Below are 22,500 nucleotides of genomic sequence, written 5' to 3' on the forward strand. Positions count from 1 at the left end.
TCTTAGTAAAAAAGTGACGTGATTCACCCAGCGGGAAGCAAAACAATGTCTTCATACTTTGATGAAAAGGCTTATTCAAGTCAAGGTCAAGTTCATATCTTTATTGTTCACCAGGGGGCACATTTGGTTGCCCTTGGGGTTGAAGTAAATAACAATACAGCTAACGCATTTAAAACTCATCAATAACACGGTAAATCCAATAATTACAGTAATAAACAGTAGATAAATGAGGCTAAACTGGCGGAGCCACAGACAACTCGACGGCCACATGCTTCCACGCTCTTATGGGCCGGCTTATTTAAGCGGCCAATTCCTCCCGCCCTACCTGCTTTGCTGCCCGTGTTACTGCGCTCCCACACCTCCCCCCTGCATCCACCTCTGGGGCTCTACTCTTCAATGTCAACTTTCAGCTTTATCTTTATTGTCCCACTCGGGGAAATTTGTTTTTTAGCCAGGGTACACATTAAGACAGAATACAAAGGACGATAAAGGACAATATCAATGACACATCAAGACAGTGAATCACAGAACTAGTGCAATGGGAAATGTAAATTCAACTAGGGAAATGTAAATTCATACCAAGTACAAATTAACAAGAGTGCAGATGTGCAATTGAGCAAATGTGCAAGGGTAGTGCAAAGAAGCAATCAATAGCATTTGGGATGAAGAAGACAAACTCCTTCTACAGTGGATGGTCCTGGCAGTCTAGTAGAGCGTTAGTCCTCCTAAAGACCTGCCTATTATAAATGACCAAAAGCTTGGCCTGGCTCCTCCCTCAAATATTACTGGTCATTTTAACAAGACATCCAAGTCTATTCTTATTGGACAGATTTAGGTTTCCAAACCAAGCAGTAACACAAAAGGTTTAAACAGATCCAATGAAACTTTTGTAAAAGAGAGTCATCATCTCAGAAGAGACATTAAAAGATTTTTCTCAGGAGTTTCTCTCAGGAAAAAAAATGTGTTTGCCGGACCTTTTTAGAGGTAGCATCAATCAGCGTTTCCGTTATTTGGTAATTTCGGTTTTTGACCGGGAATCTGTTGACGTCCGACATATTTAAATCTCTCCGGTCATAATGTCCGGTTAAAATTATTCCGCAGATCTGTTCATTTCCACACTCGGCAAGTTGCAATGGGAAGCCAATCAGTTTGGACGATCTAAAGCTGATCTGAAAGCTTCACCTCTGACCGATCACGTTTGTCGATATAGAACTAAGCCCCGCCACCTCCCTCGTGGACAGCTTGTGCTTGTAAACACAGTGAAATGTTGATTTAAGCTGCTGCCCTTATTACTAATTATTGACCAATGGAAATTATTTGATTTCAAGTAGTAGTATTCATATTTTTTATTTATTTATTTTTAAAATGGCGTTTCCTGATGGGACTTCTATACAATATATATTATAATATTATACATCCGCATGCCTTGATGATGATGATGATTGATGATCATTCTCTATATAGCCTGCTTATCAATTGTTTTTAAGCTCAATAAACAGATAATATTTGACCGGAATCTCTCCCATTTGTCCGGGAAATTGAAATCTTCTAAGACACGTTGACAGGCACCAATTTTTTCGAACCAGAAACTCTGGCATCAACATAGTGTCCGAACCAGTTTGTTATCCAAAACAATACCCAAATATTTGTAGTTATCCACTCGGACAATGTCAAGACTTTTTTTTTTTTTACCGTTGGCAGTGGGCTTGGTGGTGACTTTGTGAAATCTATCATCATGTCTTTCGTTTTTGACACATTTAGGTGGAGGAAAGACTCATCGCACCAAGCCACAAAGTCATCCACCACCCGAACCACCATCCTGTTGCTCCCCTTCAAGAACGATAACAGTCGCAGAATCATCAGCAAACTTTAAAATGTGTCTGTTCTTATAGTTGCCGTGACACTCATTAGTGTAGAAGGTGTAAAAAGGGCGGAGAGACAGCAACCTTGAGGAAGAGTAAGAACCCGGAGGAAGAGTGGAGCTGGGAGGAGAGGGCACCGTTAACTCTCACTCACTGTGACCTATCAGTTAGACCATAATCCAACCGATCAAGTTAGGATCGAGTGTAAAATGACAGATGAGTTTCTCTGCAAGCAGGGACGGCTGGGTGGTAACGAACGCCGAAGAGAAATCAATAAATAAGAGTCTGGCATGAGATTTTGGGGCCCTCCAAATGCTGGTACAGAAAGTTTGACAGTGTAACGGCAGCATCCTCCACACCCCTAAGGGGCCTGTACGCAAATTGTAACGGATCTAGTCGTTCCTCGACCTGAATTAGAACCTCATTCTTGATAAGTTTCTCTAATTACCTCATAAATAAACAAGACAAAGCGACTAGCCTGAAATGTAAAACCGCCTTTAGGGGTTTTACTTTTGCTGCTAGGACAATAATGGAGTGTTTCCAAAGCTTGGGAACCTTCTGCAGCTTCAGAGATTGTGTAAACATATACTGCAAAGAGCGGGTGTGCACAAGTTGTCATACTTGGCCACAGATGTCGTCAGGTCCTGAGCTCTAAGTCTTATCATGCCTGAAGAGGTTTGTCACTCTCTTCTATCCAATGGGGAGGCTCAAGCTCATCACTCCTATATTTCTATTTCACAAAGCATGCCTATGTTTTCGGTACACCTCGCTGGGAATGATGATCAGTGGAGCCTGGACGCCCAAACTCAAACAATGCAAAATACAGAAAGATCACTTTGAATTTAAAAAATCTAGGAGTCGTCTGCCAGAAAACTAAAAAAACAAGTGAGAAAATGAGGTGACGCAGTCAGATCCGAGCAAATTCCGAGGATCATTGAAATCACGCCAAGATAGAGATAAATAACACAGATGAAATACTACTAAAATAATATGTTAAAAATATATTTTTCAGATATATATAGTCAGATATCTAACAATTATTGGCGGTAGCTACTGTGGTCGCCTAGCGTTGGTTAAAATCTGCTTTGTTTATCACTGGTTGCCATGGTGCCGCTTCTCCATGACCATGCTAGATGTTCTTGTTCCGCCATTGAGAAATTGGCGCCGACGAGGCAGTTTCCGCTTCTCATCACAGTTGACCTTGTCGGCGGTCCAGGGAATTTCAAGTGGCGATTACTGGTTTCGACACAAGTTTGGATCCGTGTGCACATCTGACAGGTTGTTGGATGGAATATCCAAATGTTGGTCCTGATTTCCTGTTCTCTCTCTTTCTCTCTCTCTCTCTCTGTCTCTCTCCCCCTTCCACTCCCATCCTCACATGCATGCTTGTCTGGCGGTCTCTTATCTTTCTCACTGAAATTCCTCTCCCTCCCCTTCCAACTCTCTCTTCATCCCTTCACTCTCTCTACCCCTTTCTCCTCCCCAAAAGTCCGCTTACCTTTTTAACCGCGTTGCCTTCTTGCATTCTGCAAAAATAATAATTCTGTATCGTTGTTTTTCCGTCTTATCAGGAAGTGGGAAATGAGAACCATGTGGCCTCCTCTCCGACCCCTCTCTCCCACTCTCCCCCGCCTCGTGCTTCGCATATCTTTGTCCCTACTCTCCTTTCGTGTTGTAGGTTCTCAATCTGAGGACCGGGGGGCAGAGACGAGATTCCGGCGGTGCCGCGGGAACAGACGGTTCTAGTCTAGTTGTTACATCAGATGAGCTCAAGAATGGAGCTTGTCAGGATCGCACCAGAAACCACGGTCGTCCATCCCCTTAAACACAATGGCGGAGGGGATGACAGAGGAGGTGATGATGATGATGTGGGGGAGGTCGGAGACGATTATTGGCGAGATAACAGGGTCGCGATGGCCATTACAGCCATGACTAAGAACCATCATCCCAGTACTTGCGTTGTTTAACGGTAAAGGTGACACAGGCATGGTGCTAAAGTGGCTGCGTTAGTCTCTATGGCCTCCATTTCTCCTGTCATGGACACAGTCAGGTGTAAAGCGACGCCCTTACGAGTCGGTGCGTGGCCTGCAACCACCTTAATGTATGAGTGTAAAGGAAGGAGAATGTCTTTTCCCAGTGATGGATGGTGACGGGGTTGCTTTCTCGCTTGGTGGCTCGATGGGTATTACTGTTGCGTCAGACCTCCAGGGGTCTGTCTTCGAGTCTCGGATGCGGGTCATGGGTCATGTGGTTTGCATGTTCTCCCTGTGTTGAGGTCGGTTTTCCTCTCCTCAATTACTGCAATTACTTGAATTGGAGACTGAATGGGACGACGAGGTGAATTTAGAGTCTTCCCTTCACTGCCCCCATCTTCAGCTAGGATAGGTTTGAGACCCACCACCACCACCACAAGGAAAAGCTGGCAACATAAATGGATGGACGGATAGATTTTAATTTCCGTATTTTCAGTACAAACAAATATGGGTGTGAGTTGAGTGGGGACCATGCCCAATTGTTAAAAAAAGCCGTGACAAGGCTAAATATGATAGGATTCTGTGTGTGCAGAATGAATTCCCCGCCTCAACAAAAGCAACCAAGCTTCAACTCTTAACTGCGTGTGCGAGCAGCAAAGGAGAAGAAAAATCATGCTAGGAATCAAACGATACAAATTAGTAAATTCAATCACAACTGTTTGAATCATTTTGGGGTGATTCAATTACACACTTACTATACTGATTCCGCCAAAAGTTGTCGAGAATGCTGCCTGCCTATTGAATAGAGATCGGAGATATTGGCGGGGTCGCAACAATGTTTGAGTTCCTTTTTATGGACTGCTAGTCTAGAAACGTAAAAAATCTGTTTCAAACGAAATCCTAGTTGTTTGTCAGTGTTGTAATTATGATAGCTGTGAGGGGTCGGGGGCTCACATTGGCATTGATACAACCAAAATCACTAAACTTCCTTAAAAAAGGACAATCAAACTGCTACCAAACTAGTGCTACAACTACCAAAGTGAAGCATTGGGTCAGGCCACACCCTGGAAGTCAACTGTAGCTAAAAACGCTAAAATGTATATAGAGTAATTGGGGTGTGGGGGTAGTGTTGGGTGTTGGGTCTAGGTAATTGGGCCCAGGATCAGGGTGGCTGTACGCCTGTTGCTCGTTGGAGTAATCAAGGAGCAACAGATATTGCCACAATAATATAATGACACAATGTTTGTATTGTCCGCTCCGGTACAATTACATATACAATAATACAGATACAGTAAAGTACCTGTAAATCAGATATGCCAGGGTTCTAAGCACCTGAATGGAGAAGTGATGTTTGGCTCCTTTTTGGGTAAAAATTGTTTCCCCGCCCTTTGTAATATAACACTTTATTAATGGAGGGATGGAAATTCTGACGTTATAGCAACCAAAAACAGCACAGTCAATTAAGATATACAAATTCAAATCTGATAAGAAATAACACGTGTGTATGCTATCGATCTTCACAATTAACATGAGGTAGCACAACGCTTACTAGTAGCGCTATGCTTATTAGTGAGCCCAATATGATCAAGTTGCATTAGTCTACAGTAAGTACAAGTTACAGTATTGTGGCATTACTAATAAAAGTCATGTGTCATACAGTAGTAAGTTAATTCAATTAAAAGTAGTAAAAGTAAAACGCCAGTCAATGACCAACTTAAGGAGTTTGTTTGGGGTGCGTTGTTGTTCGCGAATCGAGATTAAAGACTCAATCTCAAGACTCAAGACTCAATTACTGCCTGTGTGTCTGAGGGCGGTTCGAGTGTCACAAACCGAATGAGCGGCTGACGCTTTGCCAGAGCTTTTAAAAAGCCATTCGTGTGCATGTGTTTGGAAGTATGTGTGGGTCCCTTTATACAGTATGTGGGACACCGATTGCAATATCATACACGCCGATCAGCCACAACATTAAAACCACTGACAGCTGAAGTGAATAACATTGCTCGTCTCTTTACAATGGCACCTGAGTTAGGTAACACACAGAAACAAGTCCTTATAGCGGTGTTATTAAAGAAGCTTAACAATTCCAGGGCTCCCTTCAACATCTGTTTCGTAATCAAGATGACATCATGGTTGTACAGCTATTTGTCACCCTTACAGTCGGACAGCTTTATTTCATCAAGTTGTGTCTTCGCTCCAACCTCTTTTCCAGTCGCCAGTGCCACGAGTACCACAGTTCTAATGAGAAACGGTCACAATGTCAGGATGAAACTCGATTTTTTTTTATCAGTTGTTTTGAGGAATTCGGTGGCAAGAGCCAAAAAAAACAAAACAATAATACTAAGCAGATTTTGGTCCAAAAATGAATTGAGCGGTTGCAAGAAAATTGAGTGAATTACAAACTGTTCGCAAATAGGTGACCTACTCGCTTTCATAGTCTGGGCATGTTTATATTCAGCGAGGAGGTGCCTTACATAAGTATTTTTCCAGGTCTGTGAAAATGGAAATTGGTTAAATTGTTGGCTGTGTGGAAAAGTTTGAGGGCAGTCATTAAAAAAAAAAAAAAAAAAAAAAAAAAAAGCCCCAAAAAACTGTGGCATGGAAGGCAGCGAGCCAGGAAATTGGGAAAGTAACAAGGCAAATATTTAACAGCAGCGCCACTGCCAAGGTTGAGAGACAGGGATTTTAAACTCTGAAATCTGTCAACTTAAATAAGTTAGTTTAGTCTTTATTTTACACCAATCAGCCACAACATTAAAACCACTGACAGGTGAAGTGAATAACATTGCTCATCTCGTTACGATGGCACCTGTCAAGGGTTTGGATATATTAGGCAACAAGTGAACAGACTTTGACAAGGACCAAATTGTGACGCTAGACGACTGGGTCAGAGCATCTCCAAAATGACAGGTCTTGTGGGGTGTTCCCTGTATGTAGTGGTTAGTACCTACCAAAAGTGGTCCAAGGAAGGACAACCGGTGAACCGGCGACAGGGTCATGGCCACACATGGGCTCATTGATGTGCGTGGGGAGTGAAATCCAGCCCATCTGGTCCAATCCCACAGAAGAGCTACTGTAGCACTAATTGGTGAAAAAGTTAATGCTGGTTATGATAGAAAGGTGTCAGAACACACTTGCTGGGTATGGGGCTGTGTAGCTGCAGAGCGATCAGAGTGCCCATGCTGACCCCTGTCCACCACCGAAAGCGCCTACAATGGACACGTGAGTCGCTAAAAGCATCTCCCAGCTACAATGACGTGGCTGGGAGACCATCCCAGCATGCAGCCGGGACTCTGTGGGTCAGGCTTGTGTCTTCATTTATCAAACCAGATGAGGAGTGAGTGCCTACTCAGACCACAAAGGCGGTAGAGGCATACTGCCCTTCAAAAAATAGACGGACCCGAAACAAACGTGACTGAGTGTTATCTCCACCGCCCCCCCCCTCCCGAAAACAATTGTGGTGCCATGATCAGCCTTGTTCTGACCTCTTTATCCCCAAATGCATAACAGCGCAACGATAAACGAGACAGCTGCTCTGTTCTTATTTGCTTTTTTATTATAATTTTTATTTTTTTATCATACTTTCACAACGCGGCAGAGGCTGAAAAACTTTTCGCAGCCAAAAATACTTGACACGGAAGATCATTTCATTTCAAGACCGTGTTGCAATTGACCCGATTCCTTCAATTCCCGCTCTCCTCTCTCCTTCTCTTCTCTCTCATTTCTCCGGGCTGCTGTCACCAAAGCCAAATGATAATTTTTCACACATCTTGCCGCACATCTTTACCCTCGATCGGCCCCGTTCTGTTGCTCCCACCACGACTAAGGGAGCAGTGTCGCTATATGGCTCGTCTATGCGGACACCGCAGTTTTATTTCTCTCTTTTTCCTTTCTTTTTCTTAGGATGTTAAGACCGGACAAATGTTGGTTTCAAATCCGACAAATTATCATTTCATTGGCCGAAAGTCATAGTCGGGGTTGACGTGGTGTGGTGTTTGTCAGGGATTCATACCGATACTGATTATTAGGAAATCAAGTATTGTTATCTGATATTTGTCTATCACCTCAAGGTGTGTCAATTATTTTGCTGCACGGTGACAGTTCTTCACTGGGTGAATTTCCTGCATCCAGATTGGCTATTTACTCGTCGGTTGTCCATGTTACTTTCAACCAATCCAGTTATTTACGGGGGGGACATTGAGCAATACTGCACCTTTCAGAGGGCACTGGCTTCGTCAGAGGAGCACCCCATCACATTTCAAGATTTCAAGATTCAAGAGGTTTTATTCGTCACATACATATACATACTTCCATACATATATGCAGTGAAATGTCAAATACTGCAATACTGCAAAAGCAGAAAAATATCAAGCATATGACTCAAAATGACGATTCCAATAACAGGAAAAATGACAAATATAATTGATCATTTGGTCCACCCAATTGTAGAGTTTGCCATGCATGCAGGATTCCTGTATGTCAGTGATTAACTGTGACTGATATTACCGTTTAATTTACATTCTGGGATTTAAAGGGTTATGGAGACTTTAATAGTCTAGTCTATGTACCAAGAGGAAGGCATTCTATGCCTCATGCAGATTCTCTTACAAAAACACCCTCTTCCCCTCATCGATCCATCCATCAGTCATAGCTGTCTGCCCTGCCCATTGGCTTTCAAAGTCATTAACTGTCAGTATTGATAAAGCTTGATACAGTTCAGTCGAGACAGTTCAATTTTAAAGTGCGAGTGGATTGATCTCGCCGATTACACCGTTGCCCTTTTTGGTCCGAATTTGCATCAAAACACGGGAGAAAATTGATCAAGTCTGTAAAATATACCTGGGCCCTGCAGAAAAGTCACTGGGGTCGTCTGGTCTCTTAATGTTCTCGGGTTTGGTGGAAATCCATCCGTCTGGCTGTCTGGCTGGCACTAAAGCCAAAACAATTCATTTGATTCTGTTGATACGCCACGCAATAGCTGTTTCATTTCAGAGAGACATAGAGATAGCAGTGAGGCATGGTCGGGGAAGGCAGAGTCGACAGTAGCCACCCTGTAATAATAGGAAAACATTTGATTTACACAGCATGCTTATATTAGATTTGCCTTTCCACGTAATTGTACGTTATGTGCTTTCTGGATTGAACAAGCGCCTCCACGCTTGGCGTCGTAAGGCTTTGATTTGAAGAAAAGTGAAAGCTTCCAAGTGACGGGAGATAAAAACACCCGGCCCTGTAAATTATCACCAAAGGATGAGGAGGGATATCTTTCATAATTTTTTCACCGAGTGGTACACCAAGAAGGACTGTCTGCCGTGGGCGACATACATATGAAATTGTTTTGGTTTGAACCCCAAACCCGACTGGAAGTGTTTTTTTCCCGTGATATTACAGAACCAACCCGGATGTATTTCCGAGGCGATCGTACAAAGTGGACGCAGATTGGGTCCGGATCGGGGTCGGGCCTCGGGTTCTCGGATTGTGGTCGACCCGTGAGGACCTCTACACCGGACGGCGACTTTTCTCATGGCGGAGTCAGCCTCGTTGGGTTCATTGTTGATGTTGTTTGTCTGTGGCATGGTGCGCCGACGCCAGCATTTTCACTTCGATCTGTGGATGAAGTCGGTGTATCGACTTGGATTGCTCGCCGCTGTATCTACCACTGTATGGATTGCGAGTGCTTGGGCGATCATGCCGCACAACTCTTATTGATAAGAGACAGGATTATGCAGCAGCCTGCCGTTTACGTTGTTCTCTCTTACAATGCATTGCTGCCTAGTTATCGTTTCAATTTCTCCAAGTTTGACGTCAAAACCTCTCTGATTTGGCATTGCCTACTCAGACCTCAGGGCATGTTACCGATAGATAGAGCGTGCACAAGTGCGTGTGTTTCCATTCTCTGTAGGTGGTGGAAGGTTACTGGTAACTACAGATCTCAGGAATATTCTGGTGGGGGGAAAAAAAAAAGGGAGTAAGGGACTGTCTTCTTTATCCTTTTTGTCTTATCCACCCTCCATTCACTGACCAGATCCTCTCTTTTCAGCTCTGCAAATGACCCCCCTCTCTCTCGCCCTCTCCCTCCCTTTCGATCTCAAACAGTCGTTAAACTGTTTGTTTCACCACAACTCCCGGACGCAGTGCTTCGTCCTGGTGCTTCTTGCTATACTATTTCAGCGTACGAGGGTGTTCCGAAATACTGAACACCAAGTTGGCGGGCGATGATATAATTGTAAATCAGTATATCATTTCGGACGCGGCCACAGATTCATCCGTCGAGCTGCATCCCTCCCGTCCGCGGTAACGTCCAGTACGCTGACACTCGGGAAGAGCAAAGTCCAGACATTGCCCCCGCCCCCAGATGGTTTGACGAGGCTGCTTCCAAACATCGACACTTATTAAAGGTTACTATTTTGCGAAGAGAAAACCTCCCCCCGTTTACTTCCTAGGGGTCAACTTTAATAGATGGGGGTGGGGGATCCTCTTTTTCACTCCCTCCCTCTCATTGTGACTAACTGGTCCTTTGTTCCGTGAGCCTTTTCTTCCCGAACATGCTTTCCCCTCCACAGTTTGCAACGCCTTCCCGTCACCGCGGCCCATCTATCATGTCAGCCGAGCAAAAGCGGGGAACACAAAAGACGCCGGCGAACTTTGACTGGAGGGGCGAAAAGAAAGGTCACAATGGGATCGGGAGTTAATGCTTTCAAGTCAGAAAAGGGTTTAAAGGAAGTTTGCGTTGGGATTAACTAGACCAGTGGTTTTCAACCACCGTGCCGCTGTGAGAGCTTGCCAGGTGTGCGGTGACAGTGTTTCAAATTCCACTTGATATTCATAAATAATGGGAGCACTGGTTGCACTAATTCACCTAATCCGTCACTTCCAGCCAGAATAGCAGCTCCGTGTTCACCAGAACAAGCTCAAGTTTCACACTGAAAGTGAGAACTATTGGTTGCGGTGTCGGGTTCGAAGGTTCGGTAATTAACGAGTCACTCACCGAAGGGGGAAAGGGATCCAATCCGCCCCAGACTTTGCACGCATCACGGGAAACGTAATCGCCCCCTAGCCCTCCAGACTAGGGGCGGGTGGCGGCCCGGGTCTTCCCCCTGATCCGTGCAGAGTTTGGGTAAGCACATGTACTGTACACGATTGTGACGTTTTTAGCGTGGTGGGCCGTGGGATTTTTTCAATGTAAAACGTGTGCCGTGGCAGAAACAAGCTTGGGAACCAGGGCGAACTGGACTACACCGGTATTGAGTGCATCTACACCTATCCTTTATGGCTGACATCACTCACTGTAACAATTAACAAACCCCCCAGTTGGAGGTATCATCCACCTCCAAGGATACAGTAGCCTCTTAAAACGATGGCGTGCCAACTGTCGATAGGAAGAAATTAATATGGGGAAAGCTTTTCTGGATGGAATTATAAGTGTCTCCGGGGCGCAGCACCCATTACAGAGTGTGAATCTGATATTACATCACGCCATGCCACGTTTTATAGTGCTGTCTAATCTAATTCCGCCACATCATTGCTTCATTGACACCCCGAAACGCCGAGCTACGATTCCATAGCCCACAGTCAGTGCCAGCGAAAGATTTAAGACTTGTTTCCCGGTTTAAAATGCTTCCCAACCTTTGTTCCGTTTGGTTTTTCTTCAAAGACTATCACATCTTCTCTTGTGCAGTCGTGGCTTTTACATTAGACAGCCTTCCCGACCATTATCTGCCCAACAGTGATTATTGTGAACTTCTAGAGAGAGCCGAGCTCCAACCCTGATAAGTGAGTAAGGACTGTCTGACACCAACACTGGTCTCTGGTATAGATTGAGACAGGACAGCGGACAGCTCCAAGGTGAAAGGAGACACGTGATGGCTGGGCGGTTGTAATTTCACAAGGACATTTCAGCTGCGTCTGAAATGGTATACAAGCGTACTACATGTATTTAGTGCGCCTAATTAGTATTTGACCGTGTTCGAGTTCATATCTTCCTTTAGTTTCCTGCCGCCATCTTAGTGAGGTCCTGATTGTTGCCCACCACAATGCAGTGCTATCACGTGACCTGTGTGCACCGTCATGTTGCCCATGCGCGCAGGGATTTCACCGATGCGCAGATATTAAAATTTTTTTTTTTTTACTTTACTTATTACTTATTAGTTACAGCCGTTGTCAACTCAAAAATCCTCAAACCTGCAATAACCCAAATACCCTTGTACTTGAGTGAATTACCTTGGCAGTAGCGGCACTCTGATTTAAGTCGGTGTTTCCAGCCACACACACACGTGTGAGCATGCATGCAGACACCATTCAATAGGGAAAAACGGGCTGAGTCAGAGTTCACTCTGGGTGCCGGGCTCGGTGTCGTACTCTGTGGCTGAGGAGGATCTGTCACAAAGACGCTTCTTGTCTTTCTGTCTCTCTGACCGCCTGTCTCCACGTCCCGCTGCTGCCTCAAACTCTGCACGCTCACACCGGCCCCTTTCTTTGACGTCCCGCGCACTGTTCATTAATGAAATCGGACCGCATTCTAATTCCGTGATTAGCTTTTGGTTTTGACTTGCAATAGGCAGCCTTTGAAAAGTCTTGTTTGTCAGCACTGATCGAGATGAAAGAGGAACCATTTTTCTCCTATCTAACCGGCGCCGACAAAAGCTAGCCGCCAGATGGATTGGCTCCTCCTACTTTTTAACATACTTGCACCACCCATGCAGTTGAACAGATCACCTCCTGCTGTCCCATACCCACTGTGTGCTTTATTTGATGGATGAGGAGGTGGAATGGCATGGAGGTGTTTGAAGTTGAAGACATGTATTACATATTTTACACCACTAGAGGCAGTATTTTGGACAAAACAGCTTTAAATTGCTGGCTCAGTCTCGTATACAAACATTACACATGCTCCAACCTCTTCAATCGGCCTCAATTTTTCATTCCCACTATGTACATGTACATACCTTGATGACAAGCATGATATGCAACTGGTGCATGGGTCAAGGCTGTATTACATTTGTAAATATTCCCGTAACAAGGGATTCTTGGGAAAATAAAAAGAGAAATAAAACTTGATGCTGAAGAGTATAGGTGATATATACTGTATATAATATTAGTGGTGTGCATCTCTCCCTTATAAGATGATGCGATACATATCTATATGCATGGGCTACGATACGATTCAGGGATGACAAATTTGAAAACTGAACAATTTGGGGCGATTCGATGGGATACGAGGAAATCTGATTCAACATTGGTTTATTGTAGACATTTATTTTCCATTAGAAATTAAATTAAGGTCATTCTATAAAAGTGGCACTGCTTACCTACAATATATACATTTCATAAAAGACCAGGGAATCCCAAGTATTTTTGTGACATGATGGCATTTAGGTATAATTATATCTAATATATTGTGATTCGGATACAGTAGTAATATATAATATAATAATATTGGAATGACCCTGGATGTGTTGGAGTATTGGTAATTGTCAGTTATAAGGTATTTTACCGCGGGCGGTTCACAAGTCTGTGGTGAGACAGAGTCGGAGAGTGAGGGAGAGCCTCGAGGGAGAAGTGTTCCGTTGTTTGTTCGTCGGTTTAGGCGGAGTCGATTATGGCACATTGCAGAGCGTCATAATACCATAATCAGTCGAAGCGCTGAACGGCACGTTGAGATGCGGCGCAGAGTTCCGGCGGAGCGGGGATTTAGTGAAAGATTTCGATTCATCTCTGTTCCCACGTGCGTGACAATGGAAAAAACACGTAAACTCGGAGAACCGCAGGCGAGTTTTCCCTTCCTCAGAACGGGAGGATTGTCCGTTCCCACCTGGACCGGGGCGGTGGGTTTCATGGCGGACAGCCGTCTCCAGTCCGCTGGGCGGCCCCGCCTCTCCCCGCCATATTCCTCAGCGAGGTACGGCAGCAGAGATCTTGTATTGGCGTCAATGGTCCTGCTGTCCGCGGCTTATACCGCAGGGAGATCCTGTCAAATCCTTCGCGCTTCAGGAACCCAAAAAAAGAATCAGCCAGCAGATCTGGTAGGAATGTGCCCACAACCCTGTTTTAATAAGACGTACAGATGAGGGGAGGAGGGTCGATACGCGGGCGGAAGATCGCTGACCCTTTCAAACCTACGCCATATAGACCTCCTGGCTCAGGACGCGGGCCAGTCAGCCGGACCTGCCCTGTACCATCACTTCTCTGTTTCCTTCCCTCTCTCTCTCTCTCTCTCTCTTTCTCTCCATCTATCTGTCTCTCAAAGCTCACCACACTGTCTCTCTGTTTTTCTCGCCGGTAAGTTCCAGTGATACTCCACTGTAATAGCAGTTTGACATCCTATTCGCTCGTACTGAATGAGGCTTTTTAAATGACGGCTCTCGTTTGTTGTGGATGTGGTGCGGGCTGGCCCGGTTCGTTGATGCCGTCAGGAAATCCGAGTTGCATTTGACGGAACGTGGAGTCCCTTCGTTTTTGACGTTCGGCCAACCCCGTTGACGTTCGCTTACGGGGCCCTTCATGCTGCGGTCGGGTTGATGCAGGTGCCCCGTTTGTCACAGGAGTTGCCGAACAAGGAAACGGCGGCGGTGACAGAAGGCAAACCCGAGGCCGAGAATTGAAGGTTATGTCTTTCAAAGGGACGCTCAGTATCATGAGCTGCGGGCCGCCTGCGGAACGGCAGACCGTGAGCGTGCCGGGACTAATTTTGATTATTGGGCTAATTGTCTCCACAGCGAAAAGCATCAATTATATCAACCCCCTCCCCTGCGTTGTTTTTCACTTGAAACAGACGGTGCAATTAGAGAATATCTGGAAGGGGCTGGTGTGAGTGGGTGGTGAGCCACACTTCGGTGTCGTGCTCTTTGGCAAATGTGCGGTCGTATTTTCGAACCTTTTGGAATATATATCACATCTGTGACAGCGTGTAAAAATTCCATACACTCAATTTCCGATCTCATCTGCTGGCTGTGCTGAGAAAGAGTCGATTGTGCGATCCATCCTAAAGGCGAGACGACCGCAGACCACGACCGCGGTAGGCTCCGGTTTGGCTGACATGATGAACGCGCACGTTACAATACATCTTCAACCCGCGAGTCCCAGCATAAGTTATTCATGCCGCCCTGAACCACACTTCCAGCTTGGGCGAGCATGAGAACCCAACGCTCACATACTCATTCGCCCTGCCGAACAGTGTGCTGGGGTGCCGTTTCCGACGCAGCACAGGTCCAGAAAAGGCGTCTTGAACCAAGGTGCCCGCTCCAGGTCGCCAGGATAGATTGTGGTACCGCTGACCCCGACACCGAGCCAAAAACGGCTTCCAAAGGCGCCTCACACGTCTGGGTTCGATGTACGGGATGCCGGGGCGCGCTTTTATTCCTGACCGGCTGTGCAACCTTTTTGTCCCCTGTGACAGTCTGTCTCTCTCTCTCTCTCCCTCTCTCTCTCTCTCTCTCTTTCTCTCTCTCTCTCTCTCTCTCTCTCCCTCTCTCTCTCTCGTCTCTCCATGCATGCATACCGACGACAGCTGAGACTCCGAAGGTCCGCCCGACGGGAAGTCTCTCTGCAAATTAGCGAGCTGGAGGCCAGTGCCAGGAATAAAAATGCCGACAAATAGGTGCCTGTGCGCCCGGGGGACAAGGTGGGGCGAGACCGGAGCGAAGGCAAAAGTTGTGTTCGCCGTCGGGCCGCCGTGCGCCCCTGAAGACTGAACGAACACCATCCCCTTGTGGGGGAAGTCAGAAGTGGAAATGTTCTGCATCACAGAAGTTTGTTTCTTTTCTTTGTGATTTATCGATACCAAATAATAAATAAAGCATCTCTGATCCGACATAAGGCATTCGATGATAATAATAATAATAATAATAATAATAATAATAATAATAATAATAATAATAAAAGAAATGACCTGCAGATAAAGCGATGCAGTTAAGGCTCCTCAAGAGGGCGCCCCACACCAACGAGACGATGAGCGGGAGGGGTCATAAAACATCCTCCACCCTTCCCTGTCTCTGACTAACTGGTTAAAGAGGTTTTTACAGCCCCCCTCGCTCCCGTGGTCGCACTCCTGAGCTCCGTGAGATTCCGGCGCTCAATTTGACTTTGAGCGCCTATCACGGATTTAGATTCGCCGGCAACACGTTAGGGTGTCGAGGGAGATGAATAATAATTACGGTTTTTACACTGAAGTAATCCCGCGGCACACCACCATCCTCAACCACTGAAAATGTAGAACTCTGCTTATTGCTATGGCCCACTAATAGTGATGCAAAAGCAAACCATTCTTTCATAGTGAGCAAATCTTTTTAAAAGACTCTGGAGAGAAACGGGAGTCACTCCAGCAAAAAAAGAACAGCTGAGCGGGCGAATGTTTGACTCTGAAACTGAAAATAATTACTGAGCAGTTTGACACAAGTCATATTGGGTGTGACTGACACCCTCATTCCATTCCACCGAAAGAAATCATTTTGACAGGAATAAATGATTCCAGAGCCAAAGCAACGCTTCTGACTCTTGTTCATCGGCCACGGCCACGTGCTCCAGCGACCGGATCCAAACGAACGAGTCGGGAAACTGAAAAACTGAAACGACTCGTCATGAAGCGAAAAGTGTCAAACCTTTCATCACTCCGTCAAACTTGTTCGGGCGGACACAAAGCTGCTACGCTGGCTGCGGCTGATGAATTTGGCGAATAAGAAGCGCTTTTGCAGTTTTGCTCTTGCGACACAACAGCTGCTTTACATATTTTCTGAGGTGAAATTTGGAAAAATGCTCACAGCACAGCAGTTGAAAAACATCGAATCGCAGGATACCTGCTCTACCTGCTTTAAATCCCCAAACCCTCTCATACAGTTCAATCAAACATCTGAATTAAGTGTAAAAGAACCACACGTAATTTATTTATTTATTTACTTATTTACATACTTATTTATGTATTTATTTATTTATTTATTTATTTGGTTTATTTATTTATTTATTTACTTATTTATTTATTTACCTGTTTATTTATTTATTTATTTGCTTATTTATTTATTTATTTGTTTGTTTTACTATGTGGCTTCTCTTAATACAGAATTTAGCGATCACCCCGACCTATACTGTTGAAGTCCCTTCCTCCTCCCTCCCCATCCCTCCTTCCCGTCTGGAGAAAATCTCTTTGATACGACCGGTGGACCCCACCCTCCCCCCCTCCACCTGTCAGGAAGGTTGCCGCTGTCTCTTTGCTCAGTGAATGGGGAAATTGAGTTCCGCCAATTTCACCTTCCTCAAACAGACCCCAGCACACCCCCCCCCGCCACGCACACGCACACACACACGCACACACACACACACACACACACACACACATTTCTCCATGTGACATTTCTTGCTAGAAAGACACCACTCCACCCTTCTCTCACCCTTTTTCTCCTCCTCTGGTGTAGTCCCTGACCCCCACCTCAGCCTTTCCACAACATGAGGCGGGTTTGATCTCCAGCGAGGGAAAACCAGGAGCTTTCCAGGGCCTTTTAGAGCACATCCACGGTTGCTATGGTTATCGACTCGGATGGAATCGCTATGGCAACGCGGTTCCCAGGTAGCGGGGCGTACTCGCGCACACATGACTTTGTTTTCTGCTGCTAATTTTGGCTCAAAAATGTTGTCCGGTCAAAAATACAAAAAAATAAAAAAAAATTCAGAGCGGCTCGGTATTATTTGGAAGCACCGCCGGCTTGTCAGTTTCCCTCCGTCTTTAACAAATAAATTCTCGATGTGGTCAGCGCTGAAATTGACTTTGTTCCCTCAAATACCCAAATTCTCTTCACTGGCGTAAAGAAAACGAAACAACGAGGTCACTGTAATCCACCAAAAAATGGCGATAATTCTGCTCTGTGCAACCCTTCATATCTTATTCCGACCGCGGCCAAACGGGCAGATCGAACGACTCTGAACGGTGTCGTCAATCGCGCCGAACCGGCGGCTGGGTGAGCGGATCGAGTGCTGCCCCCGATCCATCGCTCAGCGCTGCCTTTTTTTTTTAAATTAGTCACAGAGCGACGCGGGACATGGCGGTGCTGTCGATACCGTCGCCCTGTCAGCTGTTTGTCTATGTGCTGTATGTTTTCAGGGGAATGTATGGATGTCTCAATGTGTACCTGTGCTGTTTGATGTTCTCCCCTTTTTTTTATTTTTACTTCAAAACAGGAACTTGAAGTGGTTCTTAATAACACATTTTTCTGTGGTGTGACAAAGATGTTGCACACTCACCAGTTTATTGTGGAGAATGGCGAGATGTAACAGGGGATGTGGCAGGGAGCAGATGGACACATGCCATGACAGAGGCTCTTCCTGTGTGTGTGTGTGTGGGGGGGGACGGGGGTTTTACCTGTTGCTTGTCGATTGCACCAACGAGCAACGGGCGTACAGCCACCCCGATCCCGGGCCCAATCACCTAGACCCAAGACAGGTGTGGCAGCTTAAACCACACCACCGAAACACCACACCATGTGTAACAGAAATGGTCGTAAAATGTGCATTTTGGGTTCGGGTCGGGTCATTTTTGGACTTTGGCCCCTTTGCCTATATCCGAACTAACACAAGGGACTACAAACAGGAATTTGCGCCGCTTCGTAGTTCTAAAAAGTAGTAGTTCTCAATGGGACATGTTCGAAAAATACACAAGTTTTCCGTCTTTTGAAAAACAAGCTTTAACATGTTTTTTTAGACCGCATTGGACTGGGGAGAAGCTGCAGCAGGGCGGTCAGTATAGGGTTGGGTTTGTGCAGCAGTGACTGTGCAGTGATGGAAGGGGTGAAGATGGCTTGTGTTTTTGGTCGACTCTGTAATATCGTAAGTGTGTTTACCTGGCCGATATCATTAGCTTCCCTCGTTTCAACTTTCCTCTCCAGAGATTTTTCAACCGCAATTAGAGGCCCGCTCCCTCCCCCCTCCCTCCCCCCTTGCTCATCAAAAATTGAGCTGGGTCCTGGCAGCGCACCAGGTGTAACCCCCCCCACATCCACTTCCGCGAGCGCACCCTGCACCCCTCGCTCTCCCACCCACCCACCCGGCGGCCAACCGAGCACGTGGCAGCGCCTCTCATGGGCGTGGGGGCGGATGAGGGGGGTGGATGAGGGGGGTGGAGGGCACTGATTCATCAACATTCATTAACTTTATCCTTCCCCAGTCACACAGTCCAGTAAAAACCTTGTAAAAAAAAAAAACACGAGTTACCGCCTGAATAAATCCTCATGTAATCCCCGGTTCATCAGCCTGGGACTAAGAAATGAGCGTCGCGACAGGAGCGCAAATTTGAATCGAACCCTTACTGGTTCAATTAAATGTGGCAGGAGTGTCTCTTTTATCTGAATTTTGGTGTGTGTGTGTGTGTGTGTGTGTGTGTGTTTGTGTGTGTGTGTATATGTGTGTGTGTGTGTGTGTGTGGCCGTCATCGCAGTTGGAGAAACACTCAGGCTTGAAAGATCAGTACTAAAGGTTATGAAATGCAGTTTTTTTTTTTTTCATATATACTGTATTTTTTTTTTTTCTACTTGTAAATATTGCACCTGTCAGCCCCATTTTTTTCCTGGACGCTTCCTCTCATGAAGCAGACTATGGAGTACGAGCAGTGCGCCAAACTCAGAGACGGCTTTGTCCCTCCCAGCAACAGCGTAACGGGAGGGTGCTAAGTGAGCGACGATCAGCGCTGCATTCACTTGCAACCGCATTAAACGTCCACGGGTCAGGGCTTTTCCACCGCCTCAAACATTTAGGACCCACGGAGGAACTCGCTACTGAAATTGCTTCAGCTTGGATTGACCCCGGTCCCAGAGAACTCCCAGCGCGTAGATTGCGGAGCCCGTTCTGTCAGACAACTGGACCGCGCCACGCACGTCACCGCCCTTCATGGGCCGGCCTATTTAGGCAGCCAATCCCTCGTGCTTGGCTGCCTGCTTGGCTGCTGCGCTCCCTCCACCTCCCCTGCATCCACCCGTTGGGCTCTTCTCTTCTAGCCAATGAGGGGATTCAAGCTCATCGCTCCTCATAACTCCCAAAGTGTGCACTATGTGCTGAGCAGTATAACCAACCTCAACAATGCATCATAAATAAATACATTTAGACATCCCATATCATCCAGCCCGGCCTGTGCGGGTCGTTCATTGAAGAATGTCTTTGTATCTATTTGAATGGGACCTGAACAGAGACAGACATATAGACACGCCCAAACATAAACAAGTCATCTAGAGTCTTTTTTCATTGATATATATACTGTATATCTATATTTATATATTTACATTTCCTACCCACATTAGCCAAATATTCTTCCACCCGAGTAAACGTTTCATTGTGTTCACCTCTGTCGTGACCACTCTTCCAACTGAATAAATGTGGCTTATAGGGAAGCAGTTCCCACCACCTCCCTTACCTTTCTCTCTCTCTCTCTCTCTCTCTCTCTCTCTCTCTCCCTCTCTCTCTCTCTCTCTCTCCCTCTCTTTCTCTCTCTCTCTCTCTCTCCCTCTCTCTCTCTCTCTCTCTCCCTCTCTTTCTCTCTCTCTCGCTCACCAACTACTGGAACGTCAAATCAAATATGCCCAACCCTCTGAAGTGAAGGAATTCAAGGCTACCTACAATACCCTGTAAGAGAAGAAAGATCACAAGCTCACGCCACGGCACACGTACTGTACTCGCACGCTCGCTCCCAAAACTGGACACAAAGGCCCTTTCTCAATGTGCGTTCTTGTCTGTACTTGTGTTCTTGTCTGTACTTGTGTTCTTGTCTGTACTTGTGAAAAGTCATCAGTCGCAGCCCAAGTACTGTTCCAATTCAAAGTACGCATCAAGCCAAGTCCAGTCCCAATGCCCGGATGTGGACTTGCTCCGTCCATTTTATGGAGGATGCATCAGTGGTGACTTGTGTGGACTTGGGACAGCCAAGTATCCCAGAATGCATTTCGCAGAATGACCGTCCTGCATCCTCCCGTCCCCGGGAGTCTGTACTCCCGAGTCTAACTTGCCAAGTCTGAACTACCAAGTCCGCAAGTCCGGACTTTGCGTACTTGGTATTGAGAAACGGCAAATTTTTCAAGCCATTTTCTCCGAACCAAAAATAGATGTGGTTGATGAATGAACATCAGCAGCCCCCTGGCAACCAGTGATAAACAAAGCAGATTCTCACCAACGCGAGGCTCCTAGCCGGCGTCAATAATTGAACTTGCTGACCGTTGAAACTCAAACCAATGTTGCTCTCTTAAAAGGGAGCGGGCGTGCCAGCCTGGATGAAGCATGCTTCCCTTTTGGCCGAGAAAATCTCACAGTGGCTTCGGAGTTTTTGAAATTCTGATGCTGAAATGAGTCATTTCTCAAAAAAAAAAAAAAACAAATGCCGATGATTCACTGTGGAATCGGCGCATCGCACCAAGAAGCACTGCAGAAAACTGTTAAAAAACTGCAAATTTGAATACTGGACGTGGACGTCTTGGACGTGATCAAAATCCATTGGTAAAAGCCCTCCCTCCCTCTCCAGATGTGCACTAGAGCGAGGGCTACACGTCGTGATGGAAGGCTCGCCTCGTCTTCTTGGGGTTGGGTTCTTCTCGAGTCGCTCGGTGAAAAGAGTCGTTGGATAATCTGCTCTCGACCCTTCGGAGGGTTTGTTCCATCGGATTCTGTCGGTGTGACGCGGGGGAGGACTTCCAGTGAACGGGAGCGGGAAGAACCCTTTCATTCTGGCAAAATTGTACATTTTTTTTATGTATTTAATATGAATTGTGCCATACGCCGAGCCACAAGCACAGGGGTTAGCCGCATCGTGGTGCGCCGGGGGATTATATTTCAATGTCAAACGTGTGCCGCGGAAGAAACAAGGTTGCGAAACATGGGTGTAGATCCGTGGTTCTCAACCTGGGGATCGGGGCCCCTTGGGGGGGGGGTCGCGAGATCATTTAGGGGGTATGAAATATTTTGATACATTTTTCCATTAAATCTCCCGTAGCAGTGATATCATGTAGTCATCATAAAACACATTTGAGTGGGTGAGTGTGAATGCGTTCTTTACTGGTCTGGTATACCGCACCCGTCGGCAACACGGAGGACGGTGGGAGGAGGGGACGGTGAACACAAAGGGGCGTGGTCTCCCTCCTCTTTGGAGTAACTACGTGGGGGCTCTAGTCAAACTGACAATCGATTTTCGTAGTAGAGATGTCTCCATTTATTTACAAGGTATTATTAATGTGTTTTCATCAAATGTACCAGGATATATCCATTGCATGTTTTTATCCATTTCATAATCAAACCACAAATAACTGATAAAAAATAACCAGAAAACACTTCATTACAGAAACGGCTCAATAAATGCAAGGCTGCTGTGCGAACCGTAAGCAACGGACGCTCAACTCCAGAGCGACGTGAAGAAACAAACCGACCCCAAGTCAGCCTGTGTAACAGCAGCACCAACAGGGCGGGGCGCTGAAGCGAAGCGGGTCACTGCAGCCTGCTCCAAGGATGAGTGGAGAGGAAGGGGGTCGCGAGTCACACAGGTTGAGAACCCCTGGTACAGATGACTACCTTTCAGTTTCTGTGTGTGTGTGTGTGTGTGTGTGTGTGTGTGTGTGTGTGTGTGTGTGTGTGTGTGTGTGTGTGTGTGTTATGGAAAGTAATTGGAAACTCTCTAATTGCTGACCCACATCTGCCAGTGGCTTTGAATAACTGCT

The sequence above is a fragment of the Zeus faber genome (genome assembly GCF_960531495.2).
Source record: "Zeus faber genome assembly, chromosome: 22".
Classification (NCBI taxonomy): Eukaryota; Metazoa; Chordata; class Actinopteri; order Zeiformes; family Zeidae; genus Zeus; species Zeus faber.